The sequence below is a fragment of the Nerophis lumbriciformis genome, linkage group LG06 (genome assembly GCF_033978685.3).
Source record: "Nerophis lumbriciformis linkage group LG06, RoL_Nlum_v2.1, whole genome shotgun sequence".
Lineage (NCBI taxonomy): Eukaryota > Metazoa > Chordata > Actinopteri > Syngnathiformes > Syngnathidae > Nerophis > Nerophis lumbriciformis.
In genome coordinates, this window is record NC_084553.2 from 5,310,951 (window position 1) to 5,329,833 (window position 18,883).

Below are 18,883 nucleotides of genomic sequence, written 5' to 3' on the forward strand. Positions count from 1 at the left end.
GGCGCAGATATATAGGTTGTGAAATGAGTTATTTACACAGAAATATTCTGTAAATATTGATTTACATACCTTAATTGTTTCCAAAAGGTGTCTGGGACATGGCAGTAAAACGGCCGATCAAACAAAACACAAATAATCGTCATTGTGTTTTTTTGTTAGCCTGCAAAAAGTCAGAGAAAAGTGCAAAAATCTGCAATGTAATAAGAAAGAAAAAGTTAAATTTAGTACAAAATGTGTAAATCTAAGTATGCGCGGAATATTTAGATATTGTGTTTTCAAAATGCTACTAGCAGACGTTACATAGAAAACCTTAATGCAAGCTGTAAGTTATAAGCGACAAATTGTTTTATCATTGGTTTCAAAATTTCAGCTTTTTCTCTTTACCGTATTTTCCAGACGACAGAGTATATACGACCCACCCACTAAATTTTATAAGAAAAAACAATATTTTTCTATATATAAGCTATATATAAGCCGCAGATATAAACGCTGTGAAATGAGTTATTTACACAGAAATATTCTGTAAATGTTTATTTACACACCTTAATTGTTTCCAAACGGTGTCTTTGACACGGCAGTAAAACGGCTGATCAAACAAAACAGAAGTCATTGTCATTGTGTTTTTTGTTAGCCCGCAACATTTCAGAAAAAAAGAGCAAAAATACGCAATGTAATAAGAATTTTTTTTTTTAATTGTGTACAAAATTTGTAAATCTAAGTATGCGCGGGATATTTAGATATTTGTTTTTAAAACGCTACAAACAGACGTTACATACCAAGCATCATTAGTATCAAAATTTCAGCTTTTTCTCAGTACCGTATTTTTCAGACGACAGAGCGCACCAATATATTTGCCCCGCCCACAAGATTTTATAAGAAAAATATATTATTCCATATATAAGCCGCACCGGACTATAAGGCGCAGATATATAGGTTGTGAAATGAGTTATTTACACAGAAATATTCTGTAAATATTGATTTACATACCTTAATTGTTTCCAAACGGTGTCTGTGACATGGCAGTAAAACGGCTGATCAAGCAAAACAGAAGTCATCGTCATTGTGTTTTTTGCTAGCCCGCAAAATGTCAGAAAAAAAGAGCCAAAATCTGCAATGTAATAAGAAAGAAAAAGTTAAATTTAGTACAAAATTTGTAAATCTAAGTATGCGCGGAATATTTAGATATTTGTTTTCAAAATGCTACAAGCAGACGTTACATAGCAAACCTTAATGCAAGCTGTAAGTTATAAGCGACAAATTGTTTTATCATTGGTTTCAAAATTTCAGCTTTTTCTCTTTACCGTATTTTCCAGACGACAGAGTATATACGACCCACCCACTAAATTTTATAAGAAAAAAACAATATTTTTCTATATATAAGCTATATATAAGCCGCAGATATAAACGCTGTGAAATGAGTTATTTACACAGAAATATTCTGTAAATGTTTATTTACACACCTTAGTTGTTTCCAAACTGTGTCTTTGACACGGCAGTAAAACAGCTGATAAAACAAAACATAAGTCATTGTCATTGTGTTTTTTGTTAGCCCGCCAAATTTCAGAAAAAAAAGCAAAAATACGCAATGTAATAAGAATTTTTTTTTTTAATTGTGTACAAAATTTGTAAATCTAAGTATGCGCGGGATATTTAGATATTTGTTTTTAAAACGCTACAAACAGACGTTGCATACCAAGCATCATTAGTATCAAAATTTCAGCTTTTTCTCAGTACCGTATTTTTCAGACGACAGAGCGCACCAATATATTTGCCCCGCCCACAAAATTTTATAAGAAAAATATATTATTCCATATATAAGCCGCACCGGACTATAAGGCGCAGATACATAGGTTGTGAAATGAGTTATTTACACAGAAATATTCTGTAAATATTGATTTACATACCTTAATTGTTTCCAAAAGGTGTCCGGGACATGGCAGTAAAATGGCTGATCAAACAAAACAGAAGTCATCGTCATTGTGTTTTTTGCTAGCCCGCAAAATGTCAGAAAAAAAGTGCTAAAATCTGCAATGTAATAAGAAAGAAAAAGTTATATTTAGTACAAAATTTGTAAATCTAGGTATGCGCGGAATATTTAGATATTTGTTTTCAAAATGCTACAAGCAGGCGTTACATAGCAAACCTTAATGCTAGCTGTAAGTTATAAGCGACAAATTGTTTTATCAAAATTTCAGCTTTTTCTCTTTACCGTATTTTCCAGACGACAGAGTATATACGACCCACCCACTAAATTTTATAAGAAAAAACAATATTTTTCTATATATAAGCTATATATAAGCCGCAGATATAAACGCTGTGAAATGAGTTATTTACACAGAAATATTCTGTAAATGTTTATTTACACACCTTAATTGTTTCCAAACGGTGTCTTTGACACGGCAGTAAAACGGCTGATCAAACAAAACAGAAGTCATCGTCATTGTGTTTTTTGTTAGCCCGCAAAATTTCAGAAAAAAAAGAGCAAAAATACGCAATGTAATAAGAATTTTTTTTTTTAATTGTGTACAAAATTTGTAAATCTAAGTATGCGTGGGATATTTAGATATTTGTTTTTAAAACGCTACAAACAGACGTTACATACCAAGCATCATTAGTATCAAAATTTCAGCTTTTTCTCAGTACCATATTTTTCAGACGACAGAGCGCACCAATATATTTGCCCCGCCCACAAAATTTTATAAGAAAAATATATTATTCCATATATAAGCCGCACCGGACTATAAGGCGCAGATATATAGGTTGTGAAATGAGTTATTTACACAGAAATATTCTGTAAATATTGATTTACATACCTTAATTGTTTCCAAACAGTGTCTGTGACATGGCAGTAAAATGACTGATCACACAAAACAGAAGTCATCGTCATTGTGTTTTTTGCTAGCCCGCAAAATGTCAGAAAAAAGAGCAAAAATCTGCAATGTAATAAGAAAGAAAAAGTTAAATTTAGTACAAAATGTGTAAATCTAAGTATGCGCGGAATATTTAGATATTTGTTTTCAAAATGCTACAAGCAGGCGTTACATAGCAAACCTTAATGCAAGCTGTAAGTTATAAGCGACAAATTGTTTTATCATTGGTTTCAAAATTTCAGCTTTTTCTCTTTACCGTATTTTCCAGACGACAGAGTATATACGACCCACCCACTAAATTTTATAAGAAAAAAACAATATTTTTCTATATATAAGCTATATATAAGCCGCAGATATAAACGCTGTGAAATGAGTTATTTACACAGAAATATTCTGTAAATGTTTATTTACACACCTTAATTGTTTCCAAACGGTGTCTTTGACACGGCAGTAAAACGGCTGATCAAACAAAACAGAAGTCATTGTCATTGTGTTTTTTGTTAGCCCGCAAAATTTCAGAAAAAAAAGAGCAAAAATACGCAATGTAATAAGAATTTTTTTTTTAAATTGTGTACAAAATTTGTAAATCTAAGTATGCGCGGGATATTTAGATATTTGTTTTTAAAACGCTACAAACAGACGTTACATACCAAGCATCATTAGTATCAAAATTTCAGCTTTTTCTCAGTACCGTATTTTTCAGACGACAGAGCGCACCAATATATTTGCCCCGCCCACAAAATTTTATAAGAAAAATATATTATTCCATATATAAGCCGCACCGGACTATAAGGCGCAGATATATAGGTTGTGAAATGAGTTATTTACACAGAAATATTCTGTAAATTTTACTTACATACCTAAATTGTTTCCAAAAGGTGTCTGGGACATGGCAGTAAAACGGCCGATCAAACAAAACACAAATAATCGTCATTGTGTTTTTTGTTAGCCCGCAAAATGTCAGAAAAAAAGAGCAAAAATCTGCAATGTAATAAGAAAGAAAAAGTTAAATTTAGTACAAAATGTGTAAATCTAAGTATGCGCGGAATATTTAGATATTTGTTTTCAAAATGCTACAAGCACACATTACATAGCAAACCTTAATGCAAGCTGTAAGTTATAAGCGACAAATTGTTTTATCAAAATTTCAGCTTTTTCTCTTTACTGTATTTTCCAGACGACAGAGTATATACGACCCACCCACTAAATTTTCCAGACGACAGAGTATATACGACCCACCCACTAAATTTTATAAGAAAAAACTATATTTTTCTATATATAAGCTATATATAAGCCGCATATATAAATGCTGTGAAATTAGTTATTTACACATAAATATTCTGTAAATTTTATTTACATACCTAAATTGTTTCCAAAAGGTGTCTGGGACATGGCAGTAAAACGGCCGATCAAACAAAACACAAATAATCGTCATTGTGTTTTTTGTTAGCCCGCAAAATGTCAGAAAAAAAGAGCAAAAATCTGCAATGTAATAAGAAAGAAAAAGTTAAATTTAGTACAAAATGTGTAAATCTAAGTATGCGCGGAATATTTAGATATTTGTTTTCAAAATGCTACAAGCACACATTACATAGCAAACCTTAATGCAAGCTGTAAGTTATAAGCGACAAATTGTTTTATCAAAATTTCAGCTTTTTCTCTTTACTGTATTTTCCAGACGACAGAGTATATACGACCCACCCACTAAATTTTCCAGACGACAGAGTATATACGACCCACCCACTAAATTTTATAAGAAAAAACTATATTTTTCTATATATAAGCTATATATAAGCCGCATATATAAATGCTGTGAAATTAGTTATTTACACATAAATATTCTGTAAATTTTATTTACATACCTAAATTGTTTCCAAAAGGTGTCCGGGACATGGCAGTAAAACGGCCGATCAAACAAAACACAAGTAATCGTCATTGTGTTTTTTGTTAGCCCGCAAAATGTCAGAAAAAAGAGCAAAAATCTGCAATGTAATAAGAAAGAAAAAGTTAAATTTAGTACAAAATGTGTAAATCTAAGTATGCGCGGAATATTTAGATATTTGTTTTCAAAATGCTACAAGCAGACGTTACATAGCAAACCTTAATGCAAGCTGTAAGTTATAAGCGACAAATTGTTTTATCATTGGTTTCAAAATTTCAGCTTTTTCTCTTTACCGTATTTTCCAGACGACAGAGTATATACGACCCACCCACTCAATTTTATAAGAAAAAAACTATATTTTTCTATATATAAGCTATATATAAGCCGCAGATATAAACGCTGTGAAATGAGTTATTTACACAGAAATATTCTGTAAATATTGATTTACATACCTTAATTGTTTCCAAACGGTGTCTGTGACACGGCAGTAAAACGGCTGATCAAACAAAACAGAAGTCATTGTCATTGTGTTTTTTGTTAGCCCGCAAAATTTCAGAAAAAAAGAGCAAAAATACGCAATGTAATAAGAATTTTTTTTTTAAATTGTGTACAAAATTTGTAAATCTAAGTATGCGCGGGATATTTAGATATTTGTTTTTAAAACGCTACGAACAGACGTTACATACCAAGCATCATTAGTATCAAAATTTCAGCTTTTTCTCAGTACCGTATTTTTCAGACGACAGAGCGCACCAATATATTTGCCCCGCCCACAAAATTTTATAAGAAAAATATATTATTCCATATATAAGCCGCACCGGACTATAAGGCGCAGATATATAGGTTGTGAAATGAGTTATTTACACAGATATATCCTGAAAATGTGATATACATACCTTAATTGTTTCCAAACGGTGTCTGTGACACGGCAGTAAAATGGCTGATCAAGCAAAACAGAAGTCATCGTCATTGTGTTTTTTGCTAGCCCGCAAAATGTCAGAAAAAAGAGCCAAAATCTGCAATGTAATAAGAAAGAAAAAGTTAAATTTAGTACAAAATTTGTAAATCTAAGTATGCGCGGAATATTTAGATATTTGTTTTCAAAATGCTACAAGCAGACGTTACATAGCAAACCTTAATGCAAGCTGTAAGTTATAAGCGACAAATCGTTTTATCATTGGTTTCAAAATTTCAGCTTTTTCTCTTTACCGTATTTTCCAGACGACAGAGTATATACGACCCACCCACTAAATTTTATAAGAAAAAAACAATATTTTTCTATATATAAGCTATATATAAGCCGCAGAAATAAACGCTGTGAAATGAGTTATTTACACAGAAATATTCTGTAAATTTTATTTACATACCTTGTTTCCAAAAGGTGTCTGGGTCATGGCAGTAAAACGGCTGTTTAAACAAAACACAAATAATCGTCATTGTGTTTTTTGCTAGCCCGCAAAATGTCAGAAAAAAGAGCAAAAATCTGCAATGTAATAAGAAAGAAAAAGTTAAATTTAGTGCAAAATGTGTAAATCTAAGTATGCGCGGGATATTTAGATATTGTTTTCAAAATGCTACAAGCAGGCGTTACATAGCAAACCTTAATGCAAGCTGTAAGTTATAAGCGACAAATTGTTTTATCATTGCTTTCAAAATTTCAGCTTTTTCTCTTTACCGTATTTTCCAGACGACAGAATTTATACGACCCACCCACTAAATTTTATAAGAAAAAACAATATCTTTCTATATATAAGCTATATATAAGCCGCAGATATAAACGCTGTGAAATGAGTTATTTACACAGAAATATTCTGTAAATGTTTATTTACATACCTTAATTGTTTCCAAACGGTGTCTGGGACATGGCAGTAAAACGGCTGGTCAAACAAAACAGAAGTCATTGTCATTGTGTTTTTTGTTAGCCCGCAAAATTTCAGAAAAAAAAGAGCAAAAATACGCAATGTAATAATATATTTTTTTTAAAATTGTGTACAAAATTTGTATAATCTAAGTATGCGCGGGATATTTAGATATTTGTTTTTAAAACGCTACAAACAGACGTTACATACCAAGCATCATTAGTATCGAAATTTCAGCTTTTTCTCAGTACCGTATTTTTCAGACGACAGAGCGCACCAATATATTTGCCCCGCCCACAAGATTTTATAAGAAAAATATATTATTCCATATATAAGCCGCACCGGACTAAAAGGCGCAGATATATAGGTTGTGAAATGAGTTATTTACACAGAAATATTCTGTAAATATTGATTTACATACCTTAATTGTTTCCAAACGGTGACTGGGACATGGCAGTAAAACGGCCGATCAAACAAAACACAAATAATCGTCATTGTGTTTTTTGTCAGCCCGCAAAATGTCAGAGAAAAGAGCAAAAATCTGCAATGTAATAAGAAAGAAAAAGTTACATTTAGTACAAAATTTGTAAATCTAAGTATGTGCGGAATATTTAGATATTTGTTTTCAAAATGCTACTAGCAGACATTACATAGCAAACCTTAATGCAAGCTGTAAGTTATAAGCGACAAATTGTTTTATCAAAATTTCAGCTTTTTCTCTTTACCGTATTTTCCAGACGACAGAGGATATACGACCCACCCACTAAATTTTATAAGAAAAATTTTTTTTTTCCTATGTATAAGCTATATATAAACCGCAGATATAAACGCTGTGAAATGAGTTATTTACACAGAAATATTCTGTAAATGTTTATTTACATACCTTAATTGTTTCCAAAAGGTGTCTTTGACACGGCAGTAAAACGGTTGATCAAACAAAACAGAAGTCATTGTCATTGTGTTTTTTGTTAGCCCGCAAAATTTCAGAAAAAAAGAGCAAAAATACGCAATGTAATAATATATATTTTTTTAAATTGTGTACAAAATTTGTAAATCTAAGTATGCGCGGGATATTTAGATATTTGTTTTTAAAACGCTACAAACAGACGTTGCATACCAAGCATCATTAGTATCAAAATTTCAGCTTTTTCTCAGTACCGTATTTTTCAGACGACAGAGCGCACCAATATATTTGCCCCGCCCACAAGATTTTATAAGAAAAATATATTATTCCATATATAAGCCGCACCGGACTATAAGGCGCAGATGTATAGGTTGTGAAATGAGTTATTTACACAGAAATATTCTGTAAATATTGATTCACATACCTTAATTGTTTCCAAACGGTGTCTGTGACATGGCAGTAAAATGGCTGATCAAACAAAACAGAAGTCATCGTCATTGTGTTTTTTGTTAGCCCGCAAAATTTCAGAAAAAAAGCAAAAATCTGCAATGTAAAAAGAAAGAAAAAGTTAAATTTAGTACAAAATTTGTCAATCTAAGTATGCGCGGAATATTTAGATATTTGTTTTCAAAATGCTACAAGCAGGCGTTACATAGCAAACCTTAATGCAAGCTGTAAGTTATAAGCGACAAATTGTTTTATCATTGGTTTCAAAATTTCAGCTTTTTCTCTTTACCGTATTTTCCAGACGACAGAGTATACACGACCCACCCACTAAATTTTATAAGAAAAAACAATATTTTTCTATGTATAAGCTATATATAAGCCGCATATATAAACGCTGTGAAATGAGTTATTTACACAGAATATTCTGTAAATGTTTATTTACATACCTTAATTTTTTCCAAATGGTGTCTGTGACACGGCAGTAAAACGGCTGATCAAACAAAACAGAAGTCATTGTCATTGTGTTTTTTGTTAGCCCGCAAAATTTCAGAAAAAAAGAGCAAAAATACGCAATGTAGTAAGAATTTTTTTTAAAAATTGTGTACAAAATTTGGCAGTAAAATGGCTGATCGAGCAAAACAGAAGTCATCGTCATTGTGTTTTTTGCTAGCCTGCAAAAAGTCAGAGAAAAGAGCAAAAATCTGCAATGTAATAGAAAGAAAAAGTTAAATTTAGTACAAAATGTGTAAATCTAAGTATGCGCGGAATATTTAGATATTTGTTTTCAAAATGTTACAAGCAGACGTTACATAGCAAACCTTAATGCAAGCTGTAAGTTATAAGCGAAAAATTGTTTTATCATTGGTTTCAAAATTTCAGCTTTTTCTCTTTACCGTATTTTCCAGACGACAGAGTATATACGACCCACCCATTAAATTTTGTAAGAAAAAAACAATATTTTTCTATATGTAAGCTATATATAAGCCGCAGATATCAACGCTGTGAAATGAGTTATTTACACATATATATTCTGTAAATGTTTATTTACACACCTTAATTGTTTCCAAACGGTGTCTGTGACACGGCAGTAAAACGGCTGATCCAACAAAACAGAAGTCATCGTCATTGTGTTTTTTGTTAGCCCGCAAAATTTCAGAAAAAAAGAGCAAAAATACGTAATGTAATAAGAATAAAAAAAAAAAATTGTGTACAAAAGTTGTAAATCTAAGTATGCGTGGGATATTTAGATATTTGTTTTTAAAACGCTTCAGACGTTACATACCAAACATCATTAGTATCAAAATTTCAGCTTTTTCTCAGTACCGTATTTTTCAGACGACAGATATATATAATATATTTGCACCGCCCACAAGATTTTATAAGAAAAATATATTATTCCACATATAAGCCGCACCGGACTATAAGGCGCAGATATATAGGTTGTGAAATTAGTTATTTACACAGAAATATTCTGTAAATATTGATTTACATACCTTAATTGTTTCCAAAAGGTGTCCGGGACATGGCAGTAAAACGGCCGATCAAACAAAACACAAGTAATCGTCATTGTGTTTTTTGTTAGCCCGCAAAATGTCAGAAAAAAGAGCAAAAATCTGCAATGTAATAAGAAAGAAAAAGTTCAATTTAGTACAAAATTTGTAAATCTAAGTATGCGCGGAATATTTAGATATTTGTTTTCAAAATGCTACAAGCAGGCGTTACATAGCAAACCTTAATGCTAGCTGTAAGTGATAAGCGACAAAATTGTATCATCATTGGTATCAAAATTTCAGCTTTTTCTCAGTACCGTATATTTTCCAGACGACAGAGCGCACCCGTATATAAGCCCCACCCACAAAACCCGCAAAATGTCGGAAAAAAGAGCAAAAATCTGCAATGTAATAAGAATTTATTTTTATTTTTATTTTGTACAAAATTTTTAAATCTAAGTAAATACAACATTTTTTTTACAATAAAAATATAGAAAAAAATACCGAAGAAAGAAGAAAGTGAATGAAAGTTTATAACCAGTGTTGGGTTAGTTACTGAAAACCAGTAACTAGTTACAGTTACTAGTTACTTTATTTCAAAAGTAACTCAGTTACTAACTCAGTTACTTACACCAAAAAGTAATGCGTTACTGTGAAAAGTAACTATTTAGTTACTTTTTTTTTTTCTTCTTTTTTTTTTAAAGTATCACTAAAATGTTATTTTCTTTGTGCTCGACAAAAGAAAAGTAGTGAGAATGTCTCCATGTTAAGAAACTCAAACCAATTCGGAAATATATATACATAGTTAAATGTTGTTACCCACATACGAAAAACGAGCAGGCACCTGCTGCATATGCCACAACAGAAGAAAAAAAAGAAAAGAGATGGACACTTTTACGGAGCGGAGAAGGGACGCCTCGCCGGGGTCCGGGACCGAGGCCCCTTCCCCCCGAGAGGGCCCCACCGGGAGCCGTAGCTGAGGCGATCCGCGAGAAGGGCCCGACGCACGTCTAGGATCACCACCGCGCCCACCGCACCGACACCCCGCCTCGTCCGCTTTCGCCGCGGCCGGCGTCACGCGCAGCAGGTAAGCAGCTTACCTGCCCGCCACCCCCGTGGCCGGGGGCGCGTAACAGGGGTCACTCCGCGCGCAGTGCGCTCACGAAAGGGGTGGGGCTCACCCTGGTTGATATAGACAGCAGCTAGGACGGTGGCCATGGAAGTCGGAACCCGCTAAGGAGTGTGTAACAACCCACCTGCCGAATCAACTAGCACTGAAAATGGATGGCGCTGGAGCGTCGGGCCCATATACCCGGCCGTCGCCGGCAGCGAGATGCGCTTGGAGGTGCGCTCAGCGCGGCTCCCATGTGATTGCGCACTGGTGTGCGTCTGGGTCGTGACAGCGTGGCACGCGAATGTCTGTGCTGCATTGGATCAGTCTCCTTTCTTTAACAGGCAAAAGCTTTATAACCTCACCTACTCAGTGGCCTAGTGGTTAGAGTGTCCGCCCTGAGATCGGTAGGTTGTGAGTTCAAATCCCGGCCGAGTCATACCAAAGACTATAAAAATGGGACCCATTACCTCCCTGCTTGGCACTCAGCATCAAGGGTTGGAATTGGGGGTTAAATCACCAAAATGATTCCCGGGCGCGGCCACCGCTGCTGCCCACTGCTCCCCTCACCTCCCAGGGGGTGATCAAGGGTGATGGGTCAAATGCAGAGAATAATCTCGCCACACCTAGTGTGTGTGTGACAATCATTGGTACTTTAACTTGAACTTTTGAACTTTAATGCCTTGCATCGTCTATATTAGATATATAACAACGGGCGGGTGCGGTTCTGATCAAATGTTACATCGGGTGGATGGCGGATGGTTGACGACTTTCTGATGCGGTTGCGGATGAAATAATTGCCTATCCGCGCATCTCTACCCCACCCACACAAAGCACGCCTTTTCTTTTCCTTGTGACACCGCAGCGCTCCAATAAAACACACTCACTGTTTATAGCCGATACTACATAAAAAAATAACGTAAAATAACGCAGTAACGCATCATGTAGTAACGGTAACTGAGTTACTGAATATAAAAAAATAATGCGTTAGATTACAGTCCCAACACTTTTTATAAGTGAATACATTTACATATGCATAGACATTTTTTTTTCTTTTGTACATTTTTTTTTTTAATGAATTAAGTAACGTTTATGACCATTTTTTTTTTTTCCAAAACACAATATAGAATGTGAGATATAACAGGATAATGCAGGCGCGACCAATCAGAAAGGGAGGGGAGTTGCTGGGACGATATTAAGAGGGCGGCCGATGATCTCCTCCGCTGTCCCGGTCACCCTTCATTACATTGCAATCACGTGAAGAGGAAAGCAGGACGAGGCTAAATAGGAAAGAAGAAGTGCATTGAAGAGGGGATAAAGAAGGTCAAGGGGGCGGGGCGTCTGAGTCTTTACCCGCCGTGAAGCGTGAGAATGTGACGGCGTACAAGGGTGGATCCGCCCGAGGGCCGAGTCGCAGAGTCGTCGGTACTCACGGTCTTGCTGGGGGGTTGCGGCATACCTGTGTCAGCGCAAGCATCTGGTTTCTCTCCAACTCTGACCTCTGGGATACAGAAACAGAAGTAGAAACCAGGTGAGGTTTGCACTCCTGTCTGCGGATTTGACGTCGGGATTGAGCCCCCCTCCCCGTAAATCTCCCGTGTGGCGTTTCCTAGAAGTGCTTCACTCCCCCCGGTCCCGGTCGCTTGAATCGAGGAAGGTCGGACCGTGAAGAAGAAAAGCTCACACCGCATTTGGAAGACAAAGACATCTTTAGGGAGAACTTCTAAGTCTTGTATTTTTTTCAACAATAGTCAAATATTACCAAGTAAGCTGGTGTTGCATTCCAGGAAACTGGGAAATCCTAAATCTAGGACTCCTGACAAGGAAAATTGCAGGGTAACACCACTTGAAATTCAACATAGCACATTCACCACGTCCTGCTCGTCAGACCACAGAACACTTTTCCACTTTGCATCAGTCCGTCTTTTGATGAGCTCGGGCCCGGCGAATCCGCCGGGTGTTGTTGATAAACGGCTTTGGCTTTGCGTAGTAGAGTTTTAACATGCACTTACAGATGTAGCGACAGGCTGTAGTTACTGACAGTGGGTTTCTGAAGTGTTCCTGAGCCCATGTGGTGATATCCTTTACACACTGATGTCAGTTTTTGATGCAGTACCGCCTGAGGGATCGAAGGTGCGTAATATCATGGCTTACGTGCAGTGATTTCTCCAGATTCCCTGAACCTTTTGATGATATTACGGAGCGTAGATGGTGAAATCCCTAAATTCCTTGCAATAGCTGGTTGAGAAATGTTAATCTTAGACAATTTGCTCACGCATTTGTGAGTGACTGAGCATTTCATGGAAGCTGCTTTTATACCCCAATCATGGCACCCACCTGTTCCCAATTAGCCTGTTCACCTGTGGGATGTTCCAAATAAGTCTTTGATGAGCATTCCTCTCAACGTTCTCAGTCTTTTTTGCCACTCGTGCCAGCTTTTTTGAAACACGTCAAATTCCAAATGAGCTAATATTTGCAAAAAATAACAAAAGTTTTCCAGGTCGAAGTTAAACTTAAAGTAAACAGTAAACTTTAACTTTTTAACTTTAACTTTTAATCCATACGAGTAAAAATGCTATGGACGGCTAGGAGACGAACGCCCTTCTACTTTAAAAAGTTAAAGTGAAAGTTAAACTTAAAGTTAAACTTAAAGTTAAACTTAAAGTAAACAGTAAACTTTAACTTTTTAACTTTAACTTTTAATCCATACGAGTAGAAACGCTACGGACGGCTATGAGACGAACGCCCTTCTACTTTAAAAAGTTAAAAAAGTTAAAGTTAAAGTTAAAGTTAAAGTTAAAGTTAAAGTTAAAGTTAAACTTAAAGTAAACAGTAAACTTTAACTTTTTAACTTTAACTTTTAATCTATACAAGTAGAAACGCTATGGACGGCTAAGAGACAAACACCCTTCTACTTTAAAAAGTTAAAAAAGTTAAAGTTAAACTTAAAGTTAAACTTAAACTTAAACTTAAAGTAAACAGTAAACTTTAACTTTTTAACTGTAACTTTTAATCCATAAGAGTAGAAACGCTATGGACGGCTAAGAGACAAACGCCCTTCTACTTTAAAAAGTTAAAAAAGTTAAAGTTAAAGTTAAAGTTAGAGTTAAACTTAAACTTAAAGTTAAACTTAAACTTAAAGTAAACAGTAAACTTTAACTTTTTAACTTTAACTTTTAATCCATACGAGTAGAAATGATATGGACGGCTAGGAGACGAACACACTTCTACTTAAAAAAGTTAAAGTGAAAGTTAAACTTAAACTTAAACTTAAAGTTAAACTTAAAATAAACAGTAAACTTTAACTTTTTAACTTTAACTTTTAATCTATACGAGTAGAAACGCTATGGACGGCTAAGAGACAAACGCCCTTCTACTTTAAAAAGTTAAAAAAGTTAAAGTTAAAGTTAAACTTAAAGTAATCAGTAAACTTTAACTTTTTAACTTTAACTTTTAATCCATACGAGTAGAAACGCTATGGACGGCTAAGAGACAAACGCCCTTCTACTTTAAAAAGTTAAAAAAGTTAAAGTTAAAGTTAAAGTTAAACTTAAAGTTAAACTTAAACTTAAACTTAAACTTAAAGTAAACAGTAAACTTTAACTTTTTAACTTTAACTTTTAATCCATACGAGTAGAAATGATATGGACGGCTAGGAGACGAACGCCCTTCTACTTTAAAAAGTTAAAAAAGTTAAAGTTAAAGTTAAAGTTAAAGTTAAAATTAAAGTTAAACTTAAAGTAAACAGTAAACTTTAACTTTTTAACTTTAACTTTTAATCCATACGAGTAGAAACGCTATGGACGGCTAGGAGACGAACGCACTTCTACTTTAAAAAGTTAAAATAGTTAAAGTTAAAGTTAAACTTAAAGATAAATTTAAACTTAAACTTAAAGTAAACAGTAAACTTTAACTTTTTAACTTTAACTTTTAATCCATACAAGTAGAAATGATATGGACGGCTAGGAGACGAACACACTTCTACTTTAAAAAATTAAAGTGAAAGTTAAAGTTAAACTTAAACTTAAAGTTAAACTTAAAGTAATGAGTAAACTTTAACTTTTTAACTTGAACTTTTAATCCATACAAGTAGAAACGCTATGGACGGCTAAGAGACAAACACCCTTCTACTTTAAAAAGTTAAAAAAGTTAAAGTTAAAGTTAAACTTAAACTTAAAGTTAAACTTAAACTTAAAGTAAACAGTAAACTTTAACTTTTTAACTGTAACTTTTAATCCATACGAGTAGAAATGATATGGACGGCTAGGAGACGAACACACTTCTACTTTAAAAAGTTAAAGTGAAAGTTAAAGTTAAACTTAAACTTAAAGTTAAACTTAAAGTAAACAGTAAACTTTAACTTTTTAACTTTAACTTTTAATCCATACGAGTAGAAATGATATGGACGGCTAGGAGACGAACACACTTCTACTTTAAAAAGTTAAAGTGAAAGTTAAAGTTAAACTTAAACTTAAAGTTAAACTTAAAGTAAACAGTAAACTTTAACTTTTTAACTTTAACTTTTAATCCATACGAGTAGAAACGCTATGGACGGCTAAGAGACAAACACCCTTCTACTTTAAAAAGTTAAAAAAGTAAAAGTTAAAGTTAAACTTAAACTTAAAGTTAAACTTAACGTAATCAGTAAACTTTAACTTTTTAACTTTAACTTTTAATCCATACGAGTAGAAACGCTATGGACGGCTAAGAGACGAACGCACTTCTACTTAAAAAAGTTAAAGTGAAAGTTAAAGTTAAACTTAAACTTAAAGTTAAACTTAAAGTAATCAGTAAACTTTAACTTTTTAACTTTAACTTTGAATCCATACAAGTAGAAACGCTATGGACGGCTAAGAGACAAACGCCCTTCTACTTTAAAAAGTTAAAAAAGTTAAAGTTAAAGTTAAAGTTAAACTTAAACTTAGACTTAAAATTAAAGTAAACAGTAAATTTTAACTTTTTAACTTTAACTTTTAATCCATACAAGTAGAAATGATATGGACGGCTAGGAGACGAACGCACTTCTACTTTAAAAAGTTAAAGTGAAAGTGAAAGTTAAACTTAAACTTAAAGTTAAACTTAAAGTAATCAGTAAACTTTAACTTTTTAACTTTAACTTTTAATCCATACAAGTAGAAACGCTATGGACGGCTAAGAGACAAACACCCTTCTACTTTAAAAAGTTAAAAAAGTTAAAGTTAAAGTTGAAGTTAAACTTAAAGTTAAACTTAAACTTAAAGTAAACAGTAAACTTTAACTTTTTAACTTTAACTTTTAATCTATACAAGTAGAAACGCTATGGACGGCTAGGAGACAAACGCCCTTCTACTTTAAAAAGTTAAAAAAGTTAAAGTTAAAGTTAAACTTAAACTTAAAGTTAAACTTAAACTTAAAGTAAACAGTAAACTTTAACTTTTTAACTTTAACTTTTAATCCATACGAGTAGAAACGTTATGGACGGCTAGAAGACGAATGCACTTCTACTTAAAAAATTTAAAGTGAAAGTTAAAGTTAAACTTAAACTTAAAGTTAAACTTAAAGTAATCAGTAAACTTTAACTTTTTAACTTTAACTTTTAATCCATACGAGTAGAAATGATATGGACGGCTAGGAGACAAACGCACTTCTACTTTAAAAAGTTAAAGTGAAAGTTAAACTTAAACTTAAACTTAAACTTAAACTTAAAGTAAACAGTAAACTTTAACTTTTTAACTTCAACTTTTAATCCATACGAGTAGAAATGCTATGGACGGCTAGGAGACGAACGCCCTTCTACTTTAAAAAGTTAAAAAAGTTAAAGTTAAAGTTAAAGTTAAAGTTAAAGTTAAAGTTAAACTTAAAGTAAACAGTAAACTTTAACTTTTTAACTTTAACTTTTAATCTATACAAGTAGAAACGCTATGGACGGCTAAGAGACAAACACCCTTCTACTTTAAAAAGTTAAACAAGTTGAAGTTAAAGTTAAAGTTAAAGTTAAAGTTAAACTTAAACTTAAACTTAAAGTTAAACTTAAACTTAAACTTAAAGTAAACAGTAAACTTTAACTTTTTAACTGTAACTTTTAATCCATACGAGTAGAAATGATATGGACGGCTAGGAGACGAACATACTTCTACTTAAAAAAGTTAAAGTGAAAGTTAAAGTTAAAGTTAAAATTAAAGTTAAATTTAAAGTAAACAGTAAACTTTAACTTTTTAACTTTAACTTTTAATCTATACAAGTAGAAACGCTATGGACGGCTAAGAGACAAACACCCTTCTACTTTAAAAAGTTAAAAAAATTAAAGTTAAAGTTAAACTTAAAGTTAAACTTAAACTTAAACTTAAAGTAAACAGTAAACTTTAACTTTTTGACTTTAACTTTTAATCCATACGAGTAGAAATGATATAGACGGCTAGGAGACGAACGCACTTCTACTTAAAAAAGTTAAAGTGAAAGTTAAACTTAAACTTAAACTTAAAGTTAAACTTAAAGTAAACAGTAAACTTTAACTTTTTAACTTTAACTTTTAATCCATACAAGTAGAAACGCTATGGACGGCTAAGAGACAAACGCCCTTCTACTTTAAAAAGTTAAAAAAGTTAAAGTTAAAGTTAAACTTAAAGTTAAACTTAAACTTAAAATTAAAGTAAACAGTAAACTTTAACTTTTTAACTTTAACTTTTAATCCATACGAGTAGAAACGCTATGGACGGCTAGGAGACGAACGCACTTCTACTTTAAAAAGTTAAAGTGAAAGTGAAAGTGAAACTTAAACCTAAACTTAAAGTTAAACTTAAAGTAATCAGTAAACTTTAACTTTTTAACTTTAACTTTTAATCCATACAAGTAGAAACGCTATGGACGGCTAAGAGACAAACGCCCTTCTACTTTAAAAAGTTAAAAAAGTTAAAGTTAAAGTTAAAGTTAAACTTAAACTTAAACTTAAACTTAAACTTAAAGTAAACAGTAAACTTTAACTTTTTAACTTTAACTTTTAATCCATACGAGTAGAAATGATATGGACGGCTAGGAGACGAACACACTTCTACTTTAAAAAGTTAAAGTGAAAGTGAAAGTGAAACTTAAACCTAAACTTAAAGTTAAACTTAAAGTAATCAGTAAACTTTAACTTTTTAACTTTAACTTTTAATCCATACAAGTAGAAACGCTATGGACGGCTAAGAGACAAACACCCTTCTACTTTAAAAAGTTAAAGTTAAAGTTAAAGTTAAACTTAAAGTAAACAGTAAACTTTAACTTTTTAACTTTAACTTTAATCCATACGAGTAGAAACGTTATGGACGGCTAGGAGACGAACGCACTTTCACTTTAAAAACGTTTGGGCAGACTTGACCATTTTCTCCACATCACTGTCTGCCATTGAGACGCCGGCCACATGTGGAAGTAGGATTAACACTCTGAGGATCCCTCCTCGTCCTTAGGAGAGAAAAGTTGTTTAATCCGTGATCCGCCGCACATCCGCGCCGATCTGCAGATGTCACGGCCGTAATCTCGCCAAGCATCTTCTGTGATTACAAAAAAAAAAAAAAAAGGAACTTGAGGTCGGCAGTGAGATTAAAAGATTACCAAATCTGCAATGGAGCTCTTTAACTCTTGGGAATCCTCCAAATGTGGTGAACGTTACAGGGTGAAGGTCTTAAAAGTATGTCCTATACAGTTTTCCCTCGCTACAACACGGTTCATTTTAAGGACAAACTGATATGTTTAATGTACCCTAAGATTTTTTGTTAAAATAAAGACAATAATGCATTTTTTTGTGGTACCCTTTATTTAGAAAGGTATCAAAAAGTACCAAAAAGTATCAAAAAAATGTTTGGTTATGGTACCAAAATATTGGTATTGGGACAACGCTAATACTTTTTTTTTTTTTAATCCACGAAAGATTGAACTTTGAGTGTGTTTAAAAAAGAGAAAAGTTTATAAAGAAAAAAAAACATATACTGTACAGTACTGTAAACGGAAAAAAACGGGGAGCCAAGTTTAAAACTTTAAAACTGGTGTAGTGTGCTCCCGCCCTTGTAAAATGGAACATTCTGTTGCACGATGTCATCTAAGGAACGCAGAAAACATATACTGTACAGTACTGTAAACGGAAAACAACGGGGAGCCAACTTTAAAACTGGTGTAATGTGCTCCCGCCCTTGTAAACTGGAACATTCTGTTGCACGATGTCATCTAAGGAACGAAAAAAAACATATACTTTACAGTACTGTAAACGGAAAGAAACGGGGAGCCAACTTTAAAACTGGTGTAATGTGCTCCCGCCCTTGTAAAATGGAACATTCTGTTGCACGATGTCATCTAAGGAACGCAAAAA

General features: G+C 33.3%; 1 protein-coding gene across 1 annotated transcript in view; it reads left to right on the forward strand.

The window, feature by feature from the left end:
- adamts18 (ADAM metallopeptidase with thrombospondin type 1 motif, 18) overlaps window positions 1–18,883 on the forward strand; it is a 217,421-nt gene that overhangs the window by 136,783 nt on the left and 61,755 nt on the right. The window lies entirely within an intron of this gene.